Here is a 26,539-nt window from a genome sequence, read left to right as displayed (position 1 = left end):
TTAAATACTGTGCCCCTTCCCTTTGGCATCTGTGGTTTCTCAGGAGAAATCTGCTCTCTTTGAAATTGTTTTCCCCTTTAGGTAAAGTGTTGTTTCTCTCACTTCTTTTTTTTCCTCTGTCTTCTGAAGTTTGACTATCTGTATCTTGATGGAGATTTCCTAGATTTATTCTCTTTGGGATACATTTAACTTCTTTAAATCTGTATGTTTATGTCTTTTGCCAAATATGGGAAGTTTTTAGCCAAAAGACAATAAACATTTTCTACTCTTTAATTCAGCAATATTTCTTTCAGAATTTCATTCTGAGAAATTGATTGCTAATGTGTAAAAGTTTGTTTATAGATGTAAATACTTACCATTATACTGTCAGGAAACTGGAAAATTGTAATGGTCCAAAACAGTGGATTGGATAATGAGTCATTGCTCATTAATTAACTTTTACTTTCTAACGATTGTATAAATCATTAACTGGGAGGTAGAATAATAATAATAAATAATGACATACAAATGATCAAAATATTTGGAATTTTAGCCCTACTAATATCTGGTGGTGTAATTTTCAGCCAATAACTTATTTATACTTCAGTTTTCTTATCTGTAAGGTGGGGATGCTGATAGAACTACTTCATAAGATTTTTGTGAGAAATTAGTGAGTTAATACACATCAAGAACTTTGAACAGTTCCTGGCACAGAGTTAAGTGACATACAAAGGTCAATTATTATTGCAATTACCATTATTATTGAAAAGTACTGAAAGTTGCATATCAAGCTATTTACAATAGTTAGAATGATTTAGAGTTATGATTTCAAGGTGTTTCTTTTTGTGCTTATGTTTTTTAAGTTTTTCAAACAATATTAATAAAAGATTTTCAAATAAAACGTGCATAATAAACCAAAATTTGAGAGAAATATTGATACTTAGCATAAAATTGTGTATATATGTATATATATATGCATGTAAGTTGGCAAAATGAGACAAAATCCTAGTTACACATGAACACCAATGGCTGACTCAGCAATCTTTATCACGCTTCCCTAGCCCCACCTATTTTTTTGGATGAGTGTTTGTGCATAGTTATAGAGAGTGTGCATATTCATGCTGCCTTTTCATAGCATACAATACATATTTTAATGTGAGAAAGCATACACATGCTATTTGACATTATAAAATAGTAATTTATAAAGTGGATGTAACCTACATAGCACAAATCACATGGATATGCTTCTATTACTGTAATCTTTGAATACTTCCAACTTGAGCTACTATAATTATCTTACACCTTTTAGCTCTTTTTGTATTTTTTATTACTACAAAAATGGGAAGTAGCCTAACTGTAAGACTTAAAAACATAGCTGTGAAATTTATTGCCAATTTTTTTTCTTTCCCGGAAGTCTCTACCAGTGTATACTCCCTGTAGAAAAAGTAGAAGACTACTGGTTTTGTGACATCCACTAAGAGAATTGAACATGTTTTCTTAATCTTTTGCTAATTATTAGAAGAAAACCAGGAGCTTGCTATTTACATTTCTTTGTTTCTCGTAAGGCTGAACTTTTCCCCAACATGTTGGTTACAGGTTGTATTTTCTCTTTTGTAAATCTCCTGCTGATACCCATTTACCTTAATGTTTTTCATATCTATTGGTGCACACTCTTTGTTTAATAAGGTTATTTACCCTTGTCATATATCCTGCAAACATTATTTCAGTTTGCTCTTTGTGTTTATATTTTAGTTACTTTTTATGTTCAGAGGTTTTAATTTTTTTATAGTCAAATCCTTCAATATTGTCCTTTGTAACACAGAAAACACAAGAACTGTATTACCGCTAGGTTGAGAAAATAATCTGTCTTTCAGGGCTTTAAAAAATTTGTCATTCTGTTTTCTTGTTTTTCATTGATTTTTTTGAGAAAATATTTAACTCTTTAATCTATTTGAAATTTACCTTGATGAATTGAGAGAGGTGATGGGCAGTCCCACTCCACTCTGACCTACCCAGACCTTCCTTAGAGTGCTATTTTTATTCCATTCTAGATTTACTAGCCGATGCTTGGAGGAAAATGCCTAGGATGACAAAAAGGAATGCAGTCCATGTGTTATGAGAAATGGCCTGAAGACCATAAGTTGAACGATGGCTGTTTAAAACCCTTGGGATGTTTGTCAGCATGTGCAGTAGTTAAGAAGCTCTGGGGGCACAGGGACCTGGATTCATGTCCCAGCGTCACCACTTACGGGTATGTGTTTTCTCTTTTGTAAATCTGCTGCTCCTTAAAAACATTAAGAGAAACGGGTAACAGCAGCAGATTTACAAACAAAAAAATACATAGGATAAGACGCAGACCCATGTTAAGCTTCAATTTCTTCATCTGTTAAATGAGAATAATAATACCTACCTCATGGTTATTATATGAAGATTAAATGGGAAAACACAGGTAAGCATTTAGCAAGACACTTGGTTCAGAGAAGACACTCAATAAATACTGGTTGTCAGTGTCATTAATTTTGGTGTTTATTTTGTTTTGTGCGAGCCCAAAGAGTAAAGGATGCAGAATGACAAATTCTAGCCTCTATGAGGCAGGATTTGCTGATTTGCTGCGTTGTTTAAGGAGATAATGGCTCTTTTTCATGGGACAGTTTCAGGCAATGGCTGGGACAGGGCTGAGGCTTTCTGCGAATGGCTGGGCCACATGTTTTTCGCAACCCCCCATGCTGTCACACTCTGAGCCCTGTGGAAGTTTGTGAAAGACTTGCTTCTTCCTGTCCCTGCCTTCCCTAGGCAGATGAGCTCAGAGATATAAATGAAATTGAGGCTTAGAACAGCCAGTGCAGAGTATTAAATGCTAATTAGCTTGTCAACACCACAGATGTTTTTGAAGAGAGGGAGATATGATGCAACCTACACTTTGGGAGGAAATGCAGAGGGGATTGCCTGGGAGGGTGGAGATTTGAGGCAGAGAGAGATTTAAAGGAGGTTTGTCCACTGGGAGAGATGGGAAGCCCTCAATATTGGGAGTGGGTATTTGTTGAGGGGGGTGCAAAGAAAGGAAGGGCAGAGTTGGTGACTTGGGTCAGATTCAAGACACAATGAAGAGGAGAGCTGACAGGATTTGACCACTTTTACCTCAGTGTTGTCAAAGAGAAACAAAGCTGGACATTAGTTAAAAGTGATAAAAACATACTTTATTCAGTAAAACTGACAGTAGCGGGAAGAGCTGAGCTCTGTTCAAATTTGTACAGAGGCGACTGGGCGATTTAAAGGGAGAATGAGGGAACAGGGAGTGGGAGTGAGCAGGGGCTCAGTAGTGTCAGGGAAGTGAAACAAAAAGGGCTAAGAGGGTTAGTCAGTGTAAATATGATGAGGCCAGCTGTGTTTGCTTGCTGGAAATTACTGAAGTTAGGATTCTATCCTCCTCCAGAGACTGGGGGACAGAAGCTCTATTTTTCTTGATAATTACATTTCAAAGAAATAGCTTTCAGGTCCTTGAGAAGGACACACCTAAGTTACAGGAGATACAGCTGCTTTTCAACTTACTTTGGTGTTTTGTCTCAGTAAACCCATTGTAAATTGAAAATATTATAAGTCAAAAATACATTTAATACACCTTACAAAAAAATCACAGCTTAGCCCAATCAACCTTAAGTGTGCTCAGAAGACTTACATTAGCCTACCATTGGGTGAAATCATCTAACACAAAGCCTATTTTATAATAAAGTGTTCAATATCTCATATAATTTATTGAACGCTGTACTGAAAGTGAAGAACAGAATGGTTGCACCATTCTGAAGTACAGTTTCTCTGAATGTGTATCACCTTCACACCACTGCCAAGCCAAAAAATCACAGATTGAACCATTGTAGGTCACGGACCATCTGTATCTCAAAGGGACAGAGGGAGGATTTACAATTGTAAGCTATTTTTTTTTAGTAAATGCTCCAGTAAAGTGGGAGTATCAGTGGCCTATCGTCAGGTGTTCGCTAGATCAAAAGGTAAATTCTTTTGACAGCCTTGAGCAAGTCTTCAGATAGGAACTCAAAGCAGTGCTGGGTCGACCTAGGGATTGGCTTAGGCAAGCAGAAGCCAAGCCAGCATTGTTGGCCAAGTCTCTTAGTGCAGGGGTGGGAGCCCTCAGCTCTCTGTGCAGGGCATAGGACATTACAGAGAGGTAAAGAATTGGGAGTTCTGGATGCTAGTCCTTGTTCTACAATTCATGAATAGGAAAAACATTGCTTCTCTTTTATTGTGATGATCAAAAGGGATAATATATGTAAAATAACTTGGACAGTAGAAATATTTTTAATACTGAGAACCATAGTTGGAGAACTTGGCTCCCTCTCCTGTCATGAATTAATGTAGCAGCATAAATGGCCAGATCCTTCAAGGGAGGAACCCTGAAGGCGAGACTGCCAGACCTCCTTTTTCATTCCCTTTGTAAAGTGCTTGCTTACAACTGATGCATCATGCTTGTTTCCTTGTTTTTTTGTTTTTTTCTTTTCTCTTCGGACTTGCTTTTTCTGCTTAAGGCACTGCAACCCAAAATCCATTGCCAGCAGGGAAAATGCTTTAAAAGGAATGCTAAGTATGTTCAAAGTGTGACAAAGATTATTTTTTAATTTTAAAGGCTTTTTGGGTATTATTATATTAAAAAGGAAAGATGGAATTTGATAATTCTTACTAGTTTTCTGCCCTATATCCATGAGGTATGTTACTTGGAAAATATTCAGTCCTCTGAAAAAGGCTGTGACATCATTTCTTACTTTATAGGACTGATGGAAATATTCAAATGACGTACTAGTTTATCAACTTGAAACCTTAATTAATGTAAAACACTTTTTGAATTTGGTTGAAAACACTAGGTAAAGTTTCGTTTTTACTTTATGTGTACTTAATCTTCTCTCCCCAGGTGGGTAGTTGCTAAAGCGTCTTTCAGGGAGTGCTAAGGAATAATGTCTTGTTATTATAATGCTTTCATCTTTTCAAAGTGCTTTTCGTTATCTCATTTGATGCTCACAACCAACTGTGGAACTTGTTAGGGCGAGGGCTAGCGTGCCAGATGCACGGATGAGGAAACCGAAGCCCAGGAATGTGTGACTGAGTGGTGGAGATAAAGACAGGGGCTGGATCTCTTGCCTGTTAATTGGAGGTGCCACAAAGTACCGCAGACCTGGTCCACAGCTAGCAGTTTTTGAATAGACCATGGCAGGGATGGAGCATCGTAAATCTAGTAGAAATTCATAATTAAGCTCTACATGTCCAGTCAAATGCTTGGGGAAACCTTGTTTTGGGGTTAAATTGAGATTACTGTTCAATGTGTTGTTGAATATCCCATATAGAAAAATTTTGGAAGGTTTAAAACTAAGAAAAGTTTCTTTTGATATCAGGATGTTTCCTTTTTTCAAAAAAAATAGTCTATTAAAATATAATTTAAATACCGTATTGAGAGGTGACAGCGTGCTGGCAGCCCTCACAGCCCTCGCTCGCTCTCTGCACCTCCTCTGCCTGGGCTCCCACTTTGGCGGCACTTGAGGAGCCCTTCAGCCCACAGCTGCACTGTGGGAGCCCCTTTCTGGGCTTGCCAAGGCGGGAGCCCACTCCCTCAGCTTGCAGGGAGGTGTGGAGGGAGAGGCGTGAGCGGGAACTGGGGCTGCATGCTGCGCTGGCGGGCCAGCTGGAGTTCCCGGTGGGCGTGTGCTTGGCGGCCTCGCACTGGGAGCAGCCGGCCGGCCCTCCCGGCCCGGGCAATGAGGGACTTAGCACCCAGGCCAGCGGCTGTGGAGGGTGTACTGGGTCCCCCAGCAGTGCCAGCCCACCGGGGCTGTGCTCGATTTCTCGCCAGGCCTTAGCTGCCTTCCCTTGGGGCAGGCCTTGGGACTGCAGCCCGCCATGCCTAAGCCTTCCCCCGCCTCCGTGGGCTCCTGTGCAGCCCGAGCCTCCCCTACGAGCGCCGCCCCCTGCTCCAGGGCGCCCAGTCCCATTGACCACCCAAGGGCTGAGGAGTGCGAGCACATGGCACCGGACTGGCAGGCAGCTCCACCTGCAGCCCCAGTGCGGGATCCACTGGGTGAAGCCAGCTGGGCTCCTGAGGCTGGTGGGGCCTTGGAAAACCTTTATGTCTAGCTCAGGGATTCTAAATACACCAATGGGCACTCTGTATCTAGCTCAAGGTTTGTAAACACACCAATCAGCACCCTGTGTCTAGCTCAGGGTTTGTGAATGCACCCATCGACACTCTATATCTAGCTGCTCTGGTGGGGCCTTGGAGAACCTTTGTGTCAATACTCTGTATCTAACTAATCTGATGGGGACGTGAAGAACCTTTGTATCTAGCTCAGGGATTGTAAACGCACCAAGTAGGGCCCTGTCAAAACAGACCACTGGGCTCTACCAATCAGCAGGATGTGGGTGGGGCCAGATAAGAGAATAAAAGCAGGCTGCCGGAGCCAGCAGTGGCAACCCGCTGGGGTCCCCTTCCACAGTGTGGAATTTTTGTTCTTTTGCTCTTTGCAATAAATCTTGCTACTGCTCACTCTTTGGGTCCACACTGCTTTTATGAGCTGTAACACACTGCGAAGATCTGCAGCTTCACTCCTGAAGCCAGCGAGACCATGAGCCCACCCGGGAGGAAGGAACAACTCCAGGTGTGCTGCCTTAAGAGCTGTAACACTCACTGCCAAGGTCTGCAGCTTCACTCCTGAGCCAGCGAGACCGCGAACCCACCAGAAGGAAGAAACTCCAAACACATCTGAACATCAGAAGGAACAAACTCCAGACGCGCCACCTTAAGAGCTGTAACACTCGCCGTGAGGGTCCGTGGCTTCATTCTTTAAGTCAGTGAGACCAAGAACCCACCAATTCTGAACACAATATGATTTACACACCAGAAGTGTACAATTTAATTTTTTTTACTATATTCACATATATGTACAACTATCACCACAGTGCCCTCTATTTTTTTAATATATATATATTTTTAGAGACAGTGTTCTGCTTTGTCACCCAGGCTGGAGTGCAGTGATGCGATCACGGCTCTCTGCAGCCTCAACCTCCCAGGCTCAAGCAATCCTCCCACCTCAGCCCATCACCCCAACCCCAACCAAGTAGCTGGGACCACAGCTACTTGGTCCCAGCTACATTTTTGTAGAGGTGGGGTCTTGCCATGTTGCCAGGCTGGTCTCAAACTATTGTCATCAAGCAATCCTCCTTCCTTGGCCTCCCAAGGCGCTGGGATTACAGGCATGAACCACTGTGCCCAGCCTTACAGAACACTTTAGAATATTTTCATCATGTCAAAAAGAAACTCTGCACCCTTTAGTTATCACCCCATCTACCGCAACCCTAAGCTAGAACGAATCTACTTTATGTGTTTGTAGATTTCCCTGTACTAGATTTTCATAGGAATGAAATTGTATAATATGTGGACTTTAGTGAGGGGATTCTTTCACTTAGCATAATGTTTACAAGGTTCATCTAAGATGTAACGTGTCAGTGTTTCCTTCCTTTCTATGGCTGAATAATATTCTAGTGTATGGTATATCTTTATTAGTTGGTGGACATTTGGGTTGGTTCTACCTTTTGGCTATTGTGAATAATACTGCTCTTCATATTTCTGTACACAGTTTTGTGTGCACATATGTTCTCATTTCTCTTGGCTAAATACTTTGGAGTGAAATTACTGGGTCATATAACAACTTTATGTTTGAGGAGCTGCTAGATTGTTTTCCAAAGTGTTTTCACCATTTTACATCCCCACTAGCAGTGTGTAAGAGTTCCCATTTCTCAACATCTTTGCAAGCACTTGTTATCATATGACATTTTGATTGAGCCGTCCTAGGAGACATGAAGCGGTATCTCATGGTGGTTTTGACTTTTATTTCCTTGAGGACTGATGTGAGCATCTTTTGGTGTGCTTATTGGTTATTTGTATATCTTCTCTGAAAAAAATGTCTAGTCAGATCCTTTGCCCATTATTTAGCTAGACTGTTTGCTTTTGAGATGTGAGAGCTTAAAGAATGTATTCTAGAGATAAGTCTCTCAGACATGTGATTTGCAAATATTTTCTCCCATTCTGTGGGTTTTTGTGTGGTGTCCTTTGAAGCACATGGTTTAAAATTTTGTGGAAAGCTACTTTACTTCCTTTTGTTGCTCATGCTTTGGATGCTGTATGTAAAAATCCATTGCCAAACCCGAGGTCATGAAGATGTACAATTTACTCCTGTGTTTTCCCCTAAGAGTTTTATAGTTTGAACTCTTACATTTAAGTGTTTGATCCATTTTGAGTTAATAGTGTATATGGTGTGAAGGAAGAGCCCAAGTTAATTTTTGTGTATGTGAATATCCATTTGTCCCAGCACTATGTGTTGAAAAGTCTATTCTTTCCTCTTTGAATGGTCTTGGCAATCTTGTTGAAATCGGTTGACTATAGATGTATGGTTTTATTTCTGGACTCTCAGTTCTATTCCTTTGATTCATGTCTATCTTTATGCCAGTACCACAATATCTTGATTACCATTCTTTTGTAGAAAGTTTTGCCTGTAATCCCAGCACTTTGGGAGGCTAAGGTGGGTGGATCACAAGGTCAAGAGATCGAGACCATCCTGGCCAAGATGGTAAACCCCATCTCTACTAAAAACACAAAAATTGGCCAGGCGCAGTGGCTCACGCCTGTAATCCCAGCACTTTGGGAGGCCGAGGTGGGCGGATCACCTGAGGTTGGGAGTTTGAGACCAGCCTGACCAACATGGAGAAACCTCATCTCTACTAAAAACACAAAATTAGTTAGGTGTGGTGGTGCATGCCTGTAATCCAAGCTACTTGGGAGGCTGAGGCAGGAGAAACACTTGAACCGGGGAGGCGGAGATTGCGGTGAGCCAAGATTGCACCATTGCACTCCAGCCTGGGCAACAAGAGCAAAACTCCGTCTAAAAAACAAAACAAAACAAAACCCACAAAAATTAACTGGGCATGGTGGTGCACACCTGTAGTCACAGCTACTTGGGGGGCCGAGGCAGGAGAATCGCTTGAATCCGGGAGGCAGAGGTTGCAGTGAGCCGAGATCACGCCACTGCACTCCAGCCTGGTGACAGAGCAAGATTCTGTCTCAAAAAGAAAAAAAAAGAAAAAAGTTTGAAATCAGAAAGTATGAATCCTTTTTTTTTTTTTTTATTTTCAGGACTATTTAGCTATTCTTGGTTCCTTAAGTTCTATATGAATTTGATAATCAGCTAATCTCCACAAAGAATTCAGTTGGGATTCTGGTAGTGATTACGTTGAATCTCTGAATCAGTTTAGGGAGTATTGGCATCATGTTGTCTTTTGATGCATGAAGATGTGATGTTTTTCCACTTATTTAATGTCAATAATGTTTTGTAGTCTTCAAATTTTTGAACTTCTTTTGTTAAATTTATTTCTAAGTATTTTATTCTTATTGATGTTATTTTGAATGGAATTGTTTTCTTAATTTCATTTTTAGATTGCTCATTTGCAAATGTACAGAATACAATTGTACAATTGATTTTTGTATATTGATCTTATATCTTGCAGCCTTGCTAAACTTGTTTATTATAGTATTTTTTTAATGGATTCCTTAGGATTTTCTATTTATAACAGCAGATAATGTCATCTGTGAGCAGAGATAGTTTTACTTCTTCCTTTCCTACCTGGGTGTCTTTTTCTTTCCTAATTGGCCTGTCTAGAACCTCTAGTACAATTTTGAACGGAAGTAGTAAGAGCAGACATCCTTGTCTTGTTCCTGCTCTTAGAGGGGAAAACATCCAGTTTTTCTTCAGTGAACATGATGTTAACTATTGGTTTTTCAGAAGCCCTTCATTATGTTGAGAAAATTCTCTTCTATTCCTAGTTTATTAGTTTTTATTATGAATGGTCATCAGATATTGTCAAATCTTTTTTTTCATTTATTGGAATGATTAATTTTATTTTTTATTGTATTGATATAATAAATTAATTTTCAGATGTTGAATCAACCTTGCATTCCTGGGATAAATTCCACATGGTAATGGAATATAATCCTTTTAATATGCTTCTAGATCTGATTTATTAGTATTTTGTTGGGACATTTTACATCTATATTTATAAGAGATATTAGTCTATAGTTTTCTTGTCATTTTTTCCACCTGGTTTTGGTATCAGGTTAATACTGGCCTCAAAATAATTTGGGAAGAGCTCTCTGCTACTTTTTGGAAGAGTTTGTGAAAAATTAGTATAAATTCTTCTTTAAATATTTGGCAGAATTCGCTAGTGAAGCCATATGGGTTTGGGCTTTTCTTTGTGGATAGGTTTTTTGTTGTTGTTTTGTTTTTGACTTTACTAAACATTAAAGCACACATGAATGTCTTCTGTGGAGTAGGACTAAAGGACATCAGGGGAGGAGAAAGGGATACTTGGGAAGAGAATCACACAACAAGGACCTGTCTTCACAAAAAGGGCTCAATGTTGATTTCCAGGGAGGAACAGGGAATGGTCAGCTCACATTTGGTGATAACATCAGGATGAAGGACTCCAAGCTTCCTGACGTTTTGACTCCTGGCAAAGATCTCTGTGCATTGCCCAGGGAAGAAAGTGGTCCCTTTTGATGATTTGATCACATATCCCCCTTTATTTTCAACAGGAGGTACATTGCACAGCTGTGTAATTCTGTCCAGATACATATGGATGACCTTAAACCCAGGATTCTTGTTGTAATAAACAGCAAAGAGATGCCCATAGTTTTTGTACCTACATCTCTGCTAGAATCTTTTATTACAATGTTAGAGATTTCAAATAGTTTCAGAGGAAGGAGCATCTTCTGATTTGTTTCTATGGTCTTCAGAGCATCAAGAAGAAGGGTAATGAATGCCACCTGTAATTGAGCTGTTTTAGTTTTACTTATGTGGACTGCTTTTGTTGCAGAGATAATCCAAAACAAGTTTATCAGAAATATCCTCTTGGAGCAGACAGAAAAGGTGAGTGCTTCAGTGAATCCATGTCTACCATGGATTCAGCTACCATGTCATGTCTGATAAGTTTTTTGAGCTTATTAAGAGGAAATTGATTAACTGTGGTGTTTATGGGAGAGTCATCTGAATATTGTTATATCCATAAGCAATAGCTGCATCTTCTACAATATCACATGCATGGATAGTGTCAGCTGTGGTCAGAGGGATTTTATTCTCAGTGTGATTCTCATTGCCGATGACTTTGGACTTCAAATACATCCTGGTCAGAACGAGGCAAGATTTTCTGGAGTTTCTCTGATTTCATTTTTTTTTTTTTTTGTTAACGAGATCAGCTTTCACTATATCTTTTTGAACAATTTTTAATTAAAAATATTTTTATAAAAATGGGATCTCACTATGTTGCCCAGGCTGGTCTTGAACCCCTGGACTCAAGCGATCCTCTCACCTCAACTTCCAAAGTGCTGGGATTACAGGTGTGAGCTACCACGCCCAGCCTCACTATCTCCTTTTGGTAAGTTAGTTCTGGAAAAGTATATGCTTTTGCATTAGGAAAACTACCTCAGTTGCTTCAATTGTAAATTGGTTCTCAATATAGTCACTGAAAATGGTGTCAAGAAAAAATCAAGAATTTTTTGCCTTAGTAAAGTCACTTCCTGTGCATTTGATAAATACCTTTCTAGTATTTAATTTTGGAGTCATCCTCATTGGTGATGGAAGGCATTGAAAAGATGACACCCTTGCTATCATAGATAACTGGGTACAGGGGTTTATTTCCAATGACATGTTTTTAAAAATTATTATTATACTTTAAGTTTTAGGGTACATGTGCACAATGTGCAGATTAGTTACATATGTATACATGTGCCATGCTGGTGTGCTGCACCCATTAACTCGTCATTTAGCATTAGGTATATCTCCTAATGCTATCCCTACCCCCTCCCGTCATCCCACAACAGGCCCCAGTGTGTGATGTTCCCCTTCCTATGTCCATGTGTTCTCATTGTTCAATTCCCACCTATGAGTGAGAATATGCGGTGTTTGGTATTTTGTCCTTGCGACAGTTTACTGAGAATGATGATTTCCAATTTCATCCATGTCCCTACAAATGACATGAACTCATCATTTTTTATGGCTGCATAATATTCCATGGTGTATATGTGCCACATTTTCTTAATCCAGTCTATCATTGTTGGACATTTGGGTTGGTTCCAAGTCTTTGCTATTCTGAATAGTGCTGCAATAAACATATGTGTGCATGTGTCTTTATAGCAGCATGATTTATAGTCCTTTGGGTATATACCCAGTAATGGGATGGCTGGGTCAAATGGTATTTCTAGTTCTAGATCCCTGAGGAATCGCCACACTGACTTCCACAATGGTTGAACTAGTTTACAGTCCCACCAACAGTGTAAAAGTGTTCCTATTTCTCCACATGCTCTCCAGCACCTGTTGTTTCCTAACTTTTTAATGATTGCCATTCTAGCTGGTGTGAGATGGTATCTCATTGTGGTTTTGATTTGCATTTCTCTGATGGCCAGTGATGGTGAGCATTTTTTCATGTGTTTTTTGGCTGCATAAATGTCTTCTTTTGAGAAGTGTCTGTTCATGTCCTTCACCCACTTTTTGATGGGGTTGTTTGTTTTTTTCTTGTAAATTTGTTTGAGTTCATTGTAGATTCTGGATATTAGCCCTTTGTCAGATGAGTAGGTTGCAAAAATTTTCTCCCATTTTGTAGGTTGCCTGTTCACCCTGATGGTAGTTTCTTTTGCTGTGCAGAAGCTCTTTAGTTTAATTAGATCCCATTTGTCAATTTTGGCTTTTGTTGCCATTGCTTTTGGTGTTTTAGACATGAAGTCCTTGCCCATGCCTATGTCCTGAATGGTAATGCCTAGGTTTTCTTCTAGGGTTTTTATGGTTTTAGGTCTAACGTTTAAGTCTTTAATCCATCTTGAATTAATTTTTGTATAAGGTGTAAGGAAGGGATCCAGTTTCAGCTTTCTACATATGGCTAGCCAGTTTTCCCAGCACCATTTATTAAATAGGGAATCCTTTCCCCATTTCTTGTTTTTCTCAGGTTTGTCAAAGACCAGATTGTTGTAGATATGCGGCGTTATTTCTGAGGGCTCTGTTCTGTTCCATTGATCTATACCTCTGTTTTGGTACCAGTACCATGCTGTTTTGGTTGCTGTAGCCTTGTAGTATAGTTTGAAGTCAGGTAGCGTGATGCCTCCAGCTTTGTTCTTTTGGCTTAGGATTGACTTGGTGATGTGGGCTCTTTTTTGGTTCCATATGAACTTTAAAGTAGTTTTTTCCAATTCTGTGAAGAAAGTCATTGGTAGCTTGATGGGGATGGCATTGAATCTATAAATTACCTTGGGCAGTATGGCCATTTTTATGATATTGATTCTTCCTACCCATGAGCATGGAATGTTCTTCCATTTGTTTGTATCCTCTTTTATTTCATTGAGCAGTGGTTTGTAGTTCTCCTTGAAGAGGTCCTTCACATCCCTTGTAAGTTGGATTCCTAGGTATTTTATTCTCTTTGAAGCAATTGTGAATCATGAGTTCACTGATGATTTGGCTCTCTGTTTGTCTGTTATTGGTGTATAAGAATGCTTTTGATTTTTGCACATTGATTTTGTATCCTGAGACTTTGCTGAAGTTGCTTATCAGCTTAAGGAGATTTTGGGCTGAGACAATGGGGTTTTCTAGATATACAATCATGTCATCTGCAAACAGGGACAATTTGACTTCCTCTTTTCCTAATTGAATACCCTTTATTTCCTTCTCCTGCCTAATTGCCCTGGCCAGAACTTCCAACACCATGTTGAATAGGAGTGGTGAGAGAGGGCATCCCTGTCTTGTGTCAGTTTTCAAAGGGAATGCTTCCGGTTTTTGCCCATTCAGTATGATATTGGCTGTGGATTTGTCATAGATAGCTCTTATTATTTTGAGGTACGTCCCATCAATACCTAATTTATTGAGAGTTTTTAGCAGGAAGGGTTGTTGAATTTTGTCAAAGGCCTTTTCTGCATCTATTGAGATAATCATATGGTTTTTGTCTTTGATTCCGTTTATATGCTGGATTATGTTTATTGATTTGTGTATGTTGAACCATCCCAGGGATGAAGCCCACTTGATCATGGTGGATAAGCTTTTTGATGTGCTGCTGGATTCGGTTTGCCAGTATTTTCTTGAGGATTTTTGCATCGATGTTCATCAGGGATATTGGTCTAAAATTCTCTTTTTTTGTTGTGTCTCTGACAGGCTTTGGTATCAGGATGATGCTGGCCTCATAAAATGAGTTAGGGAGGATTCTCTCTTTTTCTATTGATAGGAATATTTTCAGAATGAATGGTACCAGTTCCTCCTTGTACCTCTGGTAGAATTTGGCTGTGAATCCATCTGGTCCTGGACTCTTTTTGGTTGGTAAGCTATTGATTATTGCCACAGTTTCAGATCCTGTTATTGGTCTATTCAGAGATTCAATTTCTTCCTGGTTTAGTCTTGGGAGGGTGTATGTGTCGAGGAATTTATCCATTTCTTCTAGATTTTCTAGTTTATTTGCATAGAGGTGTTTGTAGTATTCTCTGATGGTACTTTATATTTCTGTGGGATCGGTAGTGATATCCCCTTTATCAGTTTTTATTGGATCTATTTGATTCTTCTCTCTTTTCTTCTTTATTAGTCTTGCTAGTGGTCTATCCTTTCAAAAAACCAGCTCCTGGATTCATTCATTTTTTGAAGGGTTTTTTGTGTCTCTATTTCCTTCAGTTCTGCTCTGATTTTAGTTGTTTCTTGCATTCTGCTAGCTTTTGAATGTGTTTGCTCTTGCTTTTCTAGTTCTTTTAATTGTGATGTTAGGGTGTCAATTTTGGATCTTTCCTGCTTTCTCTTGTGGGCATTTAGTGCTATAAATTTCCCTCTACACACTGCTTTGAATGTGTCCCAGAGATTCTGGTATGTTGTGTCTTTTTTCTCCTTGGTTTCAAAGAACATCTTTATTTCTGCCTTCATTTCGTTATGTACCTAGTAGTCATTCAGGAGCAGGTTGTTCAGTGTCCATGTAGTTGAACGGTTTTGAGTGAGATTCTTAATCCTGAGTTCTAGTTTGCTTGCACTGTGGTCTGAGAGACAGTTTGTTATAATTTCTGTTCTTTTACATTTGCTGAGGAGAGCTTTACTTCCAACTATGTGGTCAATTTTGGAATAAGTGTGGTGTGGTGCTGAAAAAAATGTATCTTCTGTTGATTTGGGGTGGAGAGTTCTGTAGATGTCTATTAGGTCTGCTTGGTGCAGAGCTGAGTTCAATTCCTGGATATCCTGGTTAACTTTCTGTCTCGTTGATCTGTCTAATGTTGACAATGGGGTGTTAAAGTCTCCCATTATTATTGTGTGGGAGTCTAAGTCTGCTTGTAGGTCACTGAGGACTTGCTTTATGAATGTGGGTGCTCCTGTATTGGGTGCATATATATTTAGGATAGTTAGCTCTTCTTGTTGAATTGATCCCTTTACCATTATGTAATGGCCTTCTTTGTCTCTTTTGATGTTTGTTGGTTTAAAGTCTGTTTTATCACAGACTAGGATTGCAACCCCTGCCTTTTTTTGTTTTTCATTTGCTTGGTAGATCTTCCTCCATCCTTTTATTTTGAGCCTATGTGTGTCTCTGCATGTGAGATGGGTTTCCTGAATACAGCACACTGATGGGTCTTGACTCTTTATACAATTTTGCCAGTCTGTGTCTTTAAATTGGAGTATTTAGTCCATTTACATTTAAAGTTAATATTGTTATGTGTGAATTTGATCCTGTCATTATGATGTTAGCTGGTTATTTTGCTTGTTAGTTGATGCAGTTTCTTCCTAGCCTCGATGGACTTTACAGTTTGGCATGATTTTGCAGTGGCTGGTACTGGTTGTTCCTTTCCATGTTTAGTGCTTCCTTCAGGAGCTCTTTTAGGGCAGGCCTGGTGGTGACAAAATCTCTCAGCATTTGCTTGTCTGTAAAGGATTTTATTTCTCCTTCACTTATGAAGCTTAGTTTGGCTGGACATGAAATTCTGGGTTGAAAATTCTTTTCTTTAAGAATGTTGAATATTGGCCCCCACTCTCTTCTGGCTTGTAGAGTTTCTGCCAAGAGATCCGCTGTTAGTCTGATGGGCTTCCCTTTGTGGGTAACTGGACCTTTCTCTCTGGCTGCCCTTAACAGTTTTTCCTTCATTTCAACTTTGGTGAATCTGACAATTTTGTGTCTTGGAGTTGCTCTTCACGAGGAGTATCTTTGTGGTGTTCTCTGTATTTCCTGAATTTGAATGTTGGCTTGCCTTGCTAGATTGGGGAAGTTCTCCTGGATAATATCCTGCAGAGTGTTTTCCAACTTGGTTCCATTCTCCCCATCACTTTCAGGTACACCAATCAGACGTAGATTTGGTCTTTTCACATCGTCCCATATTTCTTGGAGGCTTTGTTCATTTCTTTTTATTCTTTTTTCTCTAAACTTCCCTTCTCGCTTCATTTCATTCATTTCATCTTCCATCACTGATACCCTTTCTTCCAGTTGGTTGCATCGGCTCCTGAGGCTTCTGCATTTTTCACAAAGTTCTCGAGCCTTGGCTTTCAGCTCCATCAGCTCCTTTAAGCACTTCTCTGTATTGGTTATTCTAGTTATACATTCGTCTAAATTTTTTTCAAAGTTTTCAACTTCTTTGCCTTTGGTTTGGATTTCCTCCTGTAGCTCGGAGTTTGATCGTCTGAAGCCTTCTCTCAACTCATCAAGTCAATCTCCATCCAGCTTTGTTCTGTTGCTGGTGAGGAATTGCGTTCCTTTGGAGGAGGAGAGGCACTCTGCTTTTTAGAGTTTCCAGTTTTTCTGCTCTGTTTTTTCCCCATCTTTGTGGTTTTATCTACTTTTGGTCTTTGATGATGGTGATGTACAGATGGGTTTTTGGTGTGGATGTCCTTTCTGTTTGTTAGTTTTCCTTCTAACAGACAGGACCCTCAGCTGCAGGTCTGTTGGAGTTTGCTAGAGGTGCACTCCAGACCCTTTTTGCCTGGGTATCAGCAGCAGTGGCTGCAGAACAGTGGATTTTCGTGAACCACAAATGCTGCTGTCTGATCGTTCCTCTGGAAGTTTTGTCTCAGAGGAGTACCCGGCCATGTGAGGTATCAGTCTGCCCCTACTGGGGGATGCCTCCCAGTTAGACTGCTTGGGGGTCAGGGGTCAGGGACCCACTTGAGGAGGCAGTCTGCCCGTTCTCAGATCTCCAGCTGCGTGCTGGGAGAACCACTGCTCTCTTCAAAGCTGTCAGACAGGGACATTTAAATCTGCAGAGGTTACTGCTGTCTTTTTGTTTGTCTGTGCCCTGCCCCCAGAGGTGGAGCCTACAGAGGCAGGCAGGCCTCCTTGAGCTGTGGTGGGCTCCACCCAGTTTGAGCTTCCCGGCTGCTTTGTTTACCTAAGCGAGCCTGGGCAATGGTGGGCGCCCCTCCCCCAGCCTCGCTGCCACCTTGCGGTTTGATCTCAGACTGCTGTGCTAGCAATCAGCGAGACTCCGTGGGTGTAGGACCCTCCGAGCCAGGTGCGGGATATAATCTCCTGGTGTGCCGTTTTTTAAGCCTGTCAGAAAAGCGCAGTATTAGGGTGGGAGTGACCTGATTTTCCAGGTGCTGTCTGTCACCCCTTTCTTTGACGAGGAAAGGGAACTCCCTGACCCCTTGTGCTTCCTGAGTGAGGCAATGCCTCGCCCTGCTTTGGCTCGTGCACGTTGCGCTGCACCTGCTGTCCTGCGCCCACTGTCTGGCACTCCCTAGTGAGATGAACCTGGTACCTCAGATGGAAATGCAGAAATCACCCGTCTTCTGTGTTGCTCACGCTGGGAGCTGCAGACCGGAGCTGTTCCTATTCGGCCATCTTGGCTGCCAGGCCCTAATGCTTATCTTTAGAAATTCCCAATGACATGTTAATAGTGTTTAAGGTGATTGTCAGTCTTGTACATGTTCGTTGGCTCACAGACTGTATACTCCTTGGCTTTATTTAGGGCTTGTACTTGATATCTAAAGGACACTTTGCACAGTACAAGTGAATGGGTAGTGTCCAATGGGTTCCAGTAGCAACCAATGCTCTTTTCCAGCAAATATCCTGATGTAATTTATCCTGATGTTAATGAAGCTGTCATATTGATCTTTAGTAAGCTTTAGATTTTGGAGAACTGCTGCTACTGTAAAGGGCATACCTTAACTATCTTTTCTGTGATAATCAATTTCTGGATTTTTCCATTAGGCATTACTTGTTTGTATGCCAGACCCTTTATCCTTTCTTTGAATACCTGAAGTCCTCAAATCTATCCTTCCAGATACATGAGGTCATATCTATTGACAGAGATGTCAATTTTGCAAAGAAAATTAGAGGTCCCTTCTGCCTTTACATTATCTTGTTCATTACTTATTTCCTTCTCAAAAGTAATGTCATCAACTTCCAGACCAAATTGAAAACATAGTTCATTAAATTCTTCGTCATTGTAGGCCTGGCTCAGGGCTTGGAAGAACAGAAGGTGCTTCTTTGTGGGTAGTTCTTTGATTACTGATTCAATCTCTTTACTTATTACAAGTCTATTTATATAATCTATTTCTTTTTGAGTCAGTTTCAGTAGTTTGTATCTTTTAAAATATCTGTCCATCTCATCTAATTTGTCTGATTTGTTGGCATACATTGTTCATAGTATTCCTTTATGGTCTTTTTTATTTCTGTCAGGTCATTAGTAATGTCCCTCTTTTGTTTTTGTTGTTATTGAGTCTTTTCTTTTTCCCTTGGCCAATCTAGCTTAAGTTTGCCATTTTTGTTGATCTATTCAAGGAACTGGCTTTTGTTTTCATTGATTTTCTCTGTTGTTTTCCAATTCTCTGTTTTATTAACTTCTGCTCTAATCTTTGTTTCCTTCAATCTGCCTGCTTAAAGCTTACTTTGCTCTTCTTTTTCCAGTATCTTACATTGGAAAGTTAGGTTATTGATTTGGGATCTTCTTTTTTTTTTTTTTTTCTTAATTTAGGCACAGACTTGCCTTTGTTACAGAATTTACTTAGGTTTTCTTGAATAGATGTGTTTTCATTTGCTGCTTGCTATCAGGCCTGCTTCCAGAGGCTTCAAATTCTGTGTGTGTATATAATTTCAATAGTTTCACTAAGGAACAGGTCAGCTGAGCTCCTCGTGTGGTCATGCCAGAAGTTGATCTCATGCTCCCTTTTTGTTAGAGGACTTTAGGAGAGATAGAGTGTTGACTTTGTGGACACTACCAGAGGTAGGACAGAGTCAAAGGAGAGTGTACATGAAGGAAGGTAGGCAGTAGATGTGAAGACCCAGGACACTGGACATGAAGGAGGGGTAAACATTTTCAGTGCAAATCTGAAGGTGGAATTTGGAATAATGGATGTAGGTTTAATCTAAATATCAGGATGAACTTTTCAAAAACTGGAATTCTGTCAGTGCGTGAAACTGTCCCATGTTTGGGCACCTGTATGCTCTCAGAGATCATCCACATTGTCAAGGACACTGTGGAAAAAGATTTCCTCACTGGTGGTATGATGGATGATGTGACCTCATTTCCTTGCAAGCAAAAGTTTCAGAGATCATTGCATGACAGGGTCTCACAGATGGCTTTGGGGACAAGGGTTTGCATTTAGCAAGGATCACAGCACACCATGTTTTATGAGAAAGAGCAAATCTCTTTCTAATAAGTATAAAACACATCCCCAGATATATACATCTGTGTGTACAATTTATTTTTTGCTATTTTATTTTCAAGTAAAGAAGCCAAGGTATCTTCCAAAAACAATTAGAGTTGATACAGTAAGATTGTTTTTTTTCCTTGATACGTATTTTTAAAATATGTTTTTCTTTTGAGAGAAGTACTATAGGAGCTTTTTGAAATTTGAGTGTTCCTAGTTGTATTAGTATACTAGTGCTGCCATAACAAAATACTACAGCCTGGGTGGCTTAGAGAACAGAAATTTATTTCTCACAGTTCTGGAGTCTAAATGTCAAAAATCAAGATATCCATAGCTGTGGTTTCTTTTGAGGCCTCTCTCCTTGGCTTGCAGCTGGCCGTCTTCTCACTGTGTTCTCACAGGGTTGCCCCTTGGTCTGTATGTTGTGTGTGACTTAACCTCCTCCTTTTATAAGGACACCAGTCACACTGGATTGGGGCCCACCCATCTGACCTCATTTTATCTTAATCACTTCTTTAAAGGTCTTTGTCTCAAAATATAGTTGCATTTTGAGGTACTAAGGATGTGGACTTCAATAGATGAATTTTGGGGAGACACAATTCAGCTGTCAACACTAGCTTTTGCTTCCCTCTCCAATGCTGTTTCTGTTCATAGTTTTCCTTGAGTAGTGATCAGCTAGAGGGTACAGAAAACTCAGGATTTAGAGAAATTCATGCTGTCACTACTTAACTATTGCCTACCTTGGGTCATAATAGATTTGGCTTTTGATTGTCAGATTGCTGGCACCAGCAAAGTCCCGTGCCTGGCACCTCATGGGTATTTCTGCAGAGAAATTAGCTGGAAGAAACAGATGCAGGATGTCCTTCCAGAAATCATTGTCAGCCCAGTTGCACCCAAGTGAGTTGAGACACAGTAGCCTTGCAGATATAATAGCCTTTCAGCAGATCTTCCAGGGAAAACAATAGCACATCCACATTTGTATTAAAGATCAAGAACACCTCTGATTGCTTTTTTACTTTGTTTTTCTCGTGAAGCTCATTATGCTTCCACAAATCTAACTGCTTTGTTGACTCCTGCAACACATATTATCAGCTAATACATAATGCATCCTACTGAAGCTAAGTACGTGGATGATGTAGAGACCCTTATATCTATTCTACAATTTTACTGTAGACTCACTCCTTGGCCAGTTCATTTTATGAGGCAAAGTTTTGAATGAATAAAATGATATAACCGTATATATTCTTTCATGAGATATTCTCACATATTTTTTTCATGAGAATCTTACATATTCTTTCACTCATGCTATCATAAGTGTGTTTTTTTTTCTCTCCTGTTCACAAAACAGAGTTGTCATTTCAGCTAAAATGAGTCAACTCAAAGTTTATTTTCTAATTACAAATTTAATTGTCAGAAAAGATAGAAAAGGACCAGGTGCGGTGGCTCGTGCCTGTAATCCCAGCACTCTGGGAGGCCAAGGCAGGAGGATTGCTTGAGCCCAGAAGTTGAAGACCAGCATGAGCAACATAGCGAGATCCCATCTTTACAAATAATAAAAAAATTAATTATGTGTGGTGGTGTGTGCCTGGGGTCCCAGCTACATTGGGAGGCTGAGGTGGGAGGATCACTTGAGCTTGAGAGGTGGAGGCATAAGCTGAGATTGTGCCACTGCACTCACTCCAGCCTGGGTAACAGAGAAAGACCAATCTCAAAAAGGAAAAGAAAACACAGAAAAGCACAGCAGAAATAATAAAATCACACGTAATTGCATTCCCTCAAAATAACCATTGTAATTTTTTTCACATTTTTCCCATCTTTTTTTCTGTGCATGACCTTCTACATCTCTCTATATTTATGAAATTATAATAACAAAATACTGTTTCATTTTCTTTTTAAAAATTACACAACATGGCTGGGCGTGGTGGCTCATGCCTGTAATCCCAGTTACTCGGGAGGCTGAGGCAGGAGAATTGCTTGAACCCAGGAGGCAGAGGTTGCAGTGAGCCCAGATCATGCCATTGCACTCCAGCCTGGGTGACAAGAGTGAAACTCCATATAAAAAAAAAAAAGACAAAAAATTACACAAAACTTTATTGTGGAAATTTTCTTGAATATTTTGTCATATAATTTTAATGGTGAGTGGTATTCTAGATTATAGAACATTCAGGTAAAGAATACTGAGGTTATTACTTTTGCCTATATATGTTTGAGCATATATCTGTAACTATGTTTGCTTGGTCTTCTTCATTAATTTGAAATAATATATTTAGCATATCAAAAAATGCCTAGATGTAACAGAGGCTATTTATTGGTTTAACACTGGTTCACTGATTTGTGTCTTCTGGCATCAGCACTATTTTGCTGTAGTTTATAAAATATAAGTTCAGGTTAAACATCTTGCATTGTGAATAGGAAGTATTTTATTATCTGTTCTCCATATTACTGTTTTGGGTGAAATTTAATTTAGCAAACGTATCTATATCAATATGATCTAACATCTTTCTATCTTTCCATTTATCTATTTAATTTTTTAAAAACATTTTCTGGAACCTACATTATGGTATCACACAATAATGGTATTAGCAAGCCCCTTTATCTTATTCATACATTTAATGAAAATACTAATCATGTTTCTCTATGAATTTTGTTGTTTACTGTAGGTTCTGGCAGATTCACTTGATCCAATTAAAGTTTTCTTTTCTACCTAGTTTACTAGATTTTGTAGTAAGACTATGTACTGAATTTGATTAAAAACTTTTAACTATTATAGGGATCACACAGCTTTTTTGTCTTTAAATATATTTTGCTACATTAAGAGATTTCATATGGTATCATAGTTGCATTGCTAAGATAAGCCCTTTTGGCATACTCGTGGGTTCCATTTGCAAAAATTTCATTTAAGATGTTTGCATTTTCAATCTTATAATATCCCATCTTTTTTTCCTACTTCCCCTCCCTCTTTGCTATCCTGTTCTGATTTTGATTCAGGGGCACTGGGTTAATCTGTTTTTCTAAAGTGAGCTAAAAAGTGTTTCGTTTCACCCCTGTGTGTTTTGGGAGAGCTTAGTAACACTGGAATTTTCAGATATTTGAAAGTTTATTAAAACTTGTCCTTAAAAACTCCTGATAAGAACTTGTATCATTTTAAAAGATTACATCTTTGATACCTTTTAATGTTTTTCACTGATCTTTCCTAGAAAATCATGTTTTGTATAAAACCTCAAATTTATTATAAATTATACCTATTAATCTCTTATAATTAAAAATAACCTGCCATTTCTTTGACTTTTCTTGTTTCAAATATGTGTGTGAGTTTTCACTTTGTTGTTGTTCAGGCCTGTCAAAGGTTTGGTTTTAGTTTTTTCAAAGTTTTATTGATGATGTCTACATCTTTTGTTCTTTATTTTAACTTGTTTCTAATTTCCCCCTTTTCTATCTTAAAACAATCTTTTACTCCTAATTCAATAGCATCCTAAACTATATACTTCTTTTATTTTCAGCCTTTTCTTTTCTAATCTATGCATTTGTAAATGTTTCTTTGAGCATCATCTTGGGCTTATCTCGCAATTTAGTAATGCAGCACTTTTAGGTCTTGATACTTGTTATCTCAAAATCGATGATTTCTAAGTACATGCACTTTCTATTCTTGTCTCTTTCATGGAAGATTTGGTATTTTAGGCTTTTCTAGTGAGTGTAATTTTTCTGGCTTTTGTTTTTAATTTTATTATACTGCTTACAGAGAATATGGTCTCCATGATTTCAGTTGTTTGGAAAGTAATGAATTTTTTCTCTAAGGCTTAATGGAGGATAAGATTTTATCCATGTTTTCCTATACGTTTTCAAGGAATGTGGTTGCTCAATTGGGTAGAGAGTTTCATATACCTTTGCCTTATCCATACTGATGATTTTTTTTGGTTATTCAAATTATGTTATCCTTTTGTTTACTTGATCTCACTGTTTGAGAGAGTTATAATTGCATACCACTATTTTTGTTTTTCTATTTCCTTCTGTATTTCTGTCAGTTTTTCATTTATTTTGGGAGCTGTGTTTAGTTCATGTATGTTTTCTTTTCCTTTTATATTTATGTCTACATGAATTATTACTTTTCTATTTGATTCTTTTTCCTCAGGTTATATTTTTCTGATATCAATATTGTAAGACTTCCTTAATCTTTGTTAAGCGTTTTCATATCTTTTCATTTGTTATTTTCAATAATCTTTTAAATATCTCTTTCAAATAACATATAGTTTTAAAAGAAATTGATTTGAATACTCCTATATTTCAATGTGGGAATTTAACTTATATTTATAAAAACTAACATGGTTAGTCTTTAGTCTTATTTATGATGAATATTTACTTATTTTTAAAACTTTTATTGAGATAATTTTGGAGTGGATTCACATGCAGTTGTAGGAAATAATACAGAGGGATCCCTTGTACTCGTTGCTCAGTTTCCCCCATTGATCAATTTTGCAAAACTATTGTATAATATTACAACCAGGGTATTGGCATTGATATTGTTTGCCCTTTTTTATCCAGTTTTACTGATACTTATTTGTGTATTTGTGTATTTTTGCTGGAGCCATTTCAGGCTAATGACCTTCCAATTAATTTTTTTAACAACCTTTATCACTCCCAGATTATATTCTGTAATTATTGTGTGTGTGTGTGTGTGTGTGTGTGTGTGTGTGTGTGTGAGAGAGAGAGAGAGAAATATCTGACTTTTGGCAGACATCATTGTTTTATTTGGTTTGGATTGTTTATGTCCTCTCAGTTCCTCATCATCACCTCATCTGCAGCATTTTAAGAAATAGGTACTCCATTAAAGATGACAGTATTTAATCTTGGGCTCTCAGCAAGCCTGTGAGCTAGTTATGCTTGACCCTGAAGGAAACTGAGTCTTTGAGGCACTGTATGCTTCAAATTATTATGCAGAACAATTACATGATAATCACTTCAATAATTGATTCTAATATACATAGTACTTAACTTGTAGCTGAGTGAATTCAAAGATGGTATTTTCAGCCTTTCAAAATATACAAGGATAAACAAACATATAATTTTCATGTGGGCCAAGGTAGAAAATCATCTTTACTTGTAACATTTTGAAGGAAATTTAAATTTTATAGTTGGAATAGTCTGAATGTTTGTGTTTCCCCAAAATTCGTATATTGAAACCCTAACCCCCAAGGTGATGGTATTAGGAGGTGATTGGTGCTCTTCTGAGAGAGATCCCAGAGAGCTGCCTTGCCCCCTTCTACCATGTGGGAACACAGCAAGAAGGTGCCATCTTAAAATGGCAGACACCCTCACCAGACACCTAATATGTGGGTGCTTTGGTCTTGGACATCATAGCCTCCAGAACTGTAAGAAATAAATCTCTGTTGTTTATAAGCTACCTAGTTTATGGCATTTTTAGATAACAGCCTGAACAGACTAAGACAGTTACTTTATTGATGACTCAGATTTACAGAATTATCTTCTGGAATTTGCTAAATGTTTTAGTTGAAACTTGTATCCACTCTGACTCTGTCTTTACCTTAAGATAGTCTGATCCTCCCAGCATCCAATAAATGTAAGCCATGTTCACTCTGAAGATGGTAATAGGAGTTGACTTGGAATGTCTGTTTCTGACTGCCTCTTGTTCTTATCACTTGCCTTCTGGCTTCTGAATCTGGCCTCAAAGTCACATTTGTGATTTGGGGGTTGTCCTTAGGATTTGGCATTTGAACATAGTCTCACCAGATTTTGATTCTGGGCTATCTTTCATGATCTTTAGCTCACACTTATGTTCCTTTCTTTTTTTGCATTATGATGTATGTTCATCTCTCCAGTAAATATCCTGGTTGGGTCTAACTTTATTTGAGGGTAAAAAGAAGACTGAATTTAGCCCAGGCTATACAGAGGATACCTGTAGATATCCTACAGAATACCATAGAAAAAATAAAGGGTATTGGGATGGAAACTTTTGGGGGGAAAAATAAGTGGGGGTAGAGGGAACAGAGAAATAAAATACTTAGATTATTGGTAAAAGATAGAGAAGACTCTTGCTATTGGGCAAGCCATCATCAGGTGGACAAGGTTACCTGGTCTAGCACATTAAGAGGAGGCTTTCGGCTGGTGGCTCATACCTGTAATCCCAGCACTTTGGGAGGCCAAGGCGGGCGGATCACCTGAGGTTGGGAGTTTGAGACCAGCCTGACGAACATGGAGAAACCCCGTCTCTACTAAAAATACAAAATTAGCTGGGCGTGGTGGTATATGCCTGTAATCTCAGCTACTCGGGAGGCTGAGGCAGGAGAATTGCTTGAACCCGGGAGGTGATGGTTGTGGTGAGCCAAGATAACGCCATTGCACTCCAGCCTGGGCAACAAGAGTAAAACTCCATCTCAAAAAAAATAAAAAAAACCAAAAAGAGGCTTTCTCATAGGTGTGGCTAACTATCACAGATATATAGTTTTTAAGCAAATTATGTTTTTTAAAAAAATTAGAATGCCCTATAATTTAGTCTATATACGTAAAGGAATACAGTGGGATATCACTCCTTCTTTAATTCTTTCTGCCTAAGAGGCTGGTAACAATCTCTTGACCACCAGTATTGCCAAGGAAACATTCTGTTACTGTCTGGGTAATTTTTAGACCTTATTTAATAAGTTTGTGCTGAGATGGTACCTTCCTTTCAGGCCTTTTCTGCTAAGATATTAAGTGTTTAATTTTATACTTGGTTAAAAGATGGGTCTCAATGTTCTTTTTTTTTCTCAGCTCTTTCTCCTTCCGTCTTTACTTCACTGAACTACCTTTCAAAACTCTTCATGCTCGTATAATCACATCCTAACATAAATTTGCCTTTTAGGAAGACTTTTTGAAAGGATGTT

At 38.9% G+C, this 26,539-nt stretch overlaps 1 pseudogene; it reads right to left on the bottom strand.

The window, feature by feature from the left end:
* Positions 1 to 10,424: 10,424 nt before the first annotated feature.
* Positions 10,425 to 18,478, bottom strand: LOC129006253 (phenylalanine--tRNA ligase beta subunit-like; annotated as a pseudogene).
* Between the last annotated feature and the right edge of the window lie 8,061 nt (positions 18,479 to 26,539).

This window comes from Pongo pygmaeus, chromosome 8, assembly GCF_028885625.2.
Source record: "Pongo pygmaeus isolate AG05252 chromosome 8, NHGRI_mPonPyg2-v2.0_pri, whole genome shotgun sequence".
Classification (NCBI taxonomy): Eukaryota; Metazoa; Chordata; class Mammalia; order Primates; family Hominidae; genus Pongo; species Pongo pygmaeus.
The sequence above is the reverse complement of the archived record's forward strand: the minus strand, read 5'-3'. Positions and strand labels throughout refer to the sequence as shown.